Source organism: Lactuca sativa, chromosome 9 (assembly GCF_002870075.4).
Source record: "Lactuca sativa cultivar Salinas chromosome 9, Lsat_Salinas_v11, whole genome shotgun sequence".
NCBI lineage: Eukaryota > Viridiplantae > Streptophyta > Magnoliopsida > Asterales > Asteraceae > Lactuca > Lactuca sativa.
In genome coordinates this window covers 162,420,520-162,425,722 of record NC_056631.2, presented here as the reverse complement: position 1 = coordinate 162,425,722, position 5,203 = coordinate 162,420,520, and the positions used below count along the sequence as shown (strand labels likewise).

Below are 5,203 nucleotides of genomic sequence, written 5' to 3'. Positions count from 1 at the left end.
TGAATTTCTGAAGTTCGGGGCGCGAAACCCCAAAACTGTCAGAGCCCACGACGTGGAACAAGGTTGCCACGACGTGGAACAAGGTTGCCACGACGTGGAACAAGGTTGCCACGACGTGGCAGGTGTCCTGACACCTCCGGGAGGCCCCCAGATGCAACTTGGGATGACACATGCAGTGACGACGAAGCCCACGGCGTGGAACAAGGTTGCCACGACGTGGCAAGGGCCAAATTTGCCCTATAAATAGATTTGAAGGGCCAGCCATTTAGGGTTGCTATTTTCTCTCTTCTCTCTCCCGTTTTGCATCTATTTGCATGCCAGAAATACCCCGAAGCCCCGGTATTATTCTCTAGCCCCGAGGCAAGTCCCAAGATCCCGAAGATCCCGGGAAGTGTGGTTCCCGAGCCGAAGCTCTGCCCGCGAGAAGTTCGATTTTTGAAGAGATCTTCCAGATCTGCTGAGGATTACTACTTCTGCAAGTCGTAGTGATGTCCGATCATCTTCTAATCAAGTGAGTGTATACTACCTTTCATAAACACGATAATAATACAAGTATGGTTTGAGTGTATTAAGTATATTGTTGTTTATATGTGTGGGTGTGTAGTTACCTTCTTCTAACACATAAATATGAAGTATTTGCTATGAAATACGTGTTATGTATTTATATGTTATTTGTCTATTTGAGATGGGCATGGAAATTGGAGTTTTATATAGGTGTTAAATGATTTAAACTGTGTAAGTATTTATATCTACAAAATTGTTGGGTAGAACATAGGTAGATGGAATAGTTGGTGACTATGGAGTTAGCGCCTATTGTATAAACCTTGGTGACTATGGAGTTAGTGCCTATTATTAGATAAACCTTGGTGACTATGGAGTTAGCGCCTATTGTATAAACCTTGGCGACGATGTGACTTCGTGCCTATTTGATGAACCTTGGCGACTATGGAGTTAGCGCACGCTGAGTAAACTTTGGCGACTATGGAGTTAGCGCTTGTTGAGTAAACCTTGGCGACTATGGAGTTAGCGCTTGTTAAGTGAACCTTGGTGACTATGGAGTTAGCGCCTATTGTTGAGTGAACCTTGATGACTATGGAGTTAGCGCCTGATAACTATGGATTTAGTACCTGATATATATAAACTTTGGCAGCAATGGACTTCGTGCCAATTCCTTAGGTAAATCCTTAGGAATGAATGAATGAAGGATAGTGGATTCTTAGGGTAAAACCTTAAGAAGATAATGGGGATGGGTATTTGGGTTGATTGTTTGATAATTGAATATAATAAATGTATTATTGTGGGTTGAAAACCCTATATGCTCACCAGGCTCCCAAGCCTGACCCACTCAGTTTTCTTTGCATTACAGGTAATGACACAAGAGTATAAGTCGGCGGACTTGACGAGAGGTTTTGGATTATAGATCAGTAGTTATAAATAACTATTGTAAGGCCTATTTTATATTGTTTATGCTTTTGGTCTGTATCGGAACATGACATCCCGAGGTTTTATTATTTAATGAAAATACATTCTCTTTGAGAAATGTTTTGATAAATGGTTATCATATTTTATTTTGGGAACAAATTCCGCAACCGTTTTCTTTAAACGATCACTCTGATTTATAAAACAAAGCATAAACAAATCGGTCTTTTCTGGCCGTGAAATTGGGGATGTCACAGTATAATGGGGGGGGGGGGGGGGGGGTGAAAGTGGGTTAGATCTGATCCCACATCGGCTGGGAAGGAGAACTAAGCATTCCTTATAAGGGGTGTGGATACCTTCCCTATCACAACGCGTTTTAAAGTCGTGAGGGCAGCAGATCCCATAAGAACTCTGTAGTTAAGTGTGTTCGGGCGGGAGTTGTACCAGGATGGGTGACCCCCTGGGAAGTCCTCGTGCCGAGTGGCCCAAAGCGGACAATATTGTGATACGTGCCAGAGGGGGATGTTACAAATGGTATCAGAGCTAGGGCACGGGTCGATGTGTTCGACGGGGACGTCGAACCCTATAATGGGGGGGGGGGGTGAAAGTGGGTTAGATCTGATCCCACATCGGCTGGGAAGGAGAACTAAGCATTCCTTATAAGGGGTGTGGATACATTCCCTATCACAACGCGTTTTAAAGTCGTGAGGGCAGCAGATCCCATAAGAACTCTGCAGTTAAGCGTGCTCAGGCGGGAGTAGTACCAGGATGGGTGACCCCCTGGGAAGTCCTCGTGCCGAGTGGCCCAAAGCGGACAATATTGTGATACGTGCTAGAGGGGGATGTTACACTAGCTGACCAAATTGTACTTCAAGGTTATGGATGGAGGCTTGCTGATTCTTTATTAAGGTTTGTTATTCCATAATAGCAGAATCAGTGGCATCGTGTCGCTTTTCTGAAGCTTCCATAAATTTCATCAAAATGGTCTCTAGGTCGGGTTTCTTCTCGGCTGGTGGCTGCTCCTTTTGATAAAGGCCTCGACCTGTCTACCTATACTTCTCTTCTTTTTGCTTCTTATACTCTTCATATGGCAGCCACTCCTTCTTCGGTTTCCTCCAGTCCTCATCAAACTTGTCCCTACTAGAGTAGCACACTTGAGCTTTTCTGTTCCCAAACTCATCCACATTGCAGTCCTTGGTCAAGTGTGGACCACTAAATTTCTCGCAACCCACTCTTATGGCATGTATCGATTGGTCCATTTGTGTTATCCTTCGATTCATATTATTTAGCATGGCCATCACAGCTGCTATTTCTTCAGTTTGGGTCCCTCCACTGCCTTTGATTCCATCTTGCCTCGGGTTGTGGTATTCGCGAGAGTGCTTCGCGAATTCTTCAATTAGCTCCTTGACCTCCCTTGGATTTTTCTTTTTCAAAGGTCCTTGAGAATCAAGGAGTTGTCTTGTCATCACGTTGACCCCATCATAGAAGATTGACATCTCTTGCTGCACATTTAGGTCATGCTGAGGGCAATTTCTGAGCAAGCCCTTGTACCGCTCCCATGCTTCGTATAGTGACTCCCCCGGCTGTTGCTCAAAGTTGGCTATTGCCTTCTTGAGTTTGGCTATCTTGGATGGCGGGCAAAACTGGTCCAGGAATTGCTCACACATTTGAGCCCAAGTGGTGATTGTACCCGGTGGGAGTGTTTTTAACCACTCCTTGGCAGCTCCTTTGAAAGTGATGGGAAGCATCCTAAGCAAGACTGTGTTTCTGTTGACATTTGGGACATTGAAGTAATCTGCAATGTCATTGACTTCATCTAGATGCTTAAAAGCATCCTCATGATCTTTCCCGAAAAATGGGATGTCCTTCAGTGCAGTCAATATGTGTCCCTTCAGCTCGAATGTGGCAGTGGCAGGTATTGCGGGTTGGACTAAACCGGGACCCACATCTTCTCGGATCCGCTTCTTGTAAGCTCCCATGGACATTTCTTCAATTGCTGCCATCTCGTTCCTTGGCTCGTTCTCGGGTTCGCTCGTGTGCTCTTCAAATTCCGGCTCGGTATCGCTTTTAGACTCGGTTTGGACGGGTGTATGATCCAAATGCTCAAGATCGCTCTTGTGCCTCGCGGATGAACTTGACTCTCCTGTCTTCTTTTCCGACTTCCTAGAAAAAGCTGACTTCAATTCTTGTAAGGGCGTCTTTTTCTTGTGAAATGCAGACTCGGGATCTTCAAGTGGTGGCACCAAGTGTGTGTGTTTGAGCTTCTGGTCATGAACTCCTGCAACTTGCTAAACTAAAAACGTAAAACTGAACTAAAATAAGAAAAACTAACTACAAACTAAAAATCTAGTTTTTTTTAACTGTCCACGTCGTGGCAGGTATATGGCCACGTCGTGGACTCTGTGATTGACAGAAAAATTTATTTTGCTGAAAAATTAACTTTTTGTGGTTTTTACTCCACAAGAAGGATCAATTAATTTAATGCAAATAAAAAAAAAACTAAAAACTAAGCCGTTCCCCGGCAACGGCGCCAAAAACTTAATGTGCACAAAAGTACTCACTAATTTTAATATTTATAACCTAACAAACTTAACTAACCATGCACTTATAGGCAGTGTACCTAGTCAGATTACAGTATAGCTTGAGTAAGTCGGGTGTCGATCACAGGGAACGGTGTTCTAATTAATTTACTTACTATTAAATTAGCATAATTTATTAACAAGTTTAAAAGGGGTTTTATCTGGTTTTACAAGATCAGATGAACTTAAATCAAAGTCAATAAATAAAAACACACTCTTGTTTAGTTTGAATCCACTTCTCCCTTATGGCTAACTAATGATTACGGATTATTAAGTTGGTTTTTAGTTGTATTAGTAATGTAGTTCTAACTTACCAATAATTAACTAATTCATGTCAAATCGTGTATGTTCACACATAATTAAACACATAACTAATTATGAATGTAAATATGCTATGTAAGATTTGTTGTATAAACGCAATTGTGATCACAATACACGTTCTCTAGCATAGCTAAGCTTTATTTATTCTAATTACTAACTAAGATTGGTCAATCATAGCTCTAATAATTCAATGTTCACTAAATCATTAGGTAAACAAGTTCATGCAGTTTAATGGTCACTATGCTACACAGAACATGCAATCAAGCAGTTAGAAAAACAAATAATAGCATGCTAGGTTATACAAATCAAACACAAGCAATTTTTTACCAACTAAACTTAATCCATAAACATTCAACTATTCATAAGTTTAAAGCTTCATCTAGCTAAACAAGAGTAGCTAGATTCAGCTGCTCATCATAGCAACTAAACCAACACAGCTAAAAGTAATGAAGACATATTCTAATTTAACTAAGATATAAACCTTAATTCTTTTTGGTGTTGAAAACCTTCTTCCAGAACCCTTCTTTCGCTCTGAATCGTCTCCTGGAATTCTTTCATTCAGCCAAAAGCTTCTTACTTTCATAACAATCAGGAGAACTTAAATAATCTCCAAAAACCCGCGCCACGTCGTGGCCAGCTTTGCCACGTCGTGGGCTTCAATCTATCTGTATCCTCCAAGGAAATCCTCCGCATCGCGATGTCTATCTTCTGGAAACCCCATGCCACGTCGTGGCCGACTTTGCCATGTCGTGAATTTAGTATTTATCGTGGATTTATTCTTTTCTTGTCTTTCAAGCCTCCCATGTTCCACATATTGTCACTTTTGGTCCCTCTCTTCGAAAATCCTTTTAATTGACTGAAAATAACAATTTAAAGTCATAAGT

At 41.7% G+C, this 5,203-nt stretch overlaps 1 non-coding gene across 1 annotated transcript; it reads left to right on the top strand.

Moving 5' to 3' along the window:
- Positions 1 to 2,931: 2,931 nt before the first annotated feature.
- On the top strand, positions 2,932 to 3,038 carry LOC111888208 (small nucleolar RNA R71). Its single transcript, XR_002849114.2, has one exon. It is a non-coding gene; the product is annotated as a small nucleolar RNA R71 (small nucleolar RNA).
- The last annotated feature ends 2,165 nt before the right edge of the window (positions 3,039 to 5,203 follow it).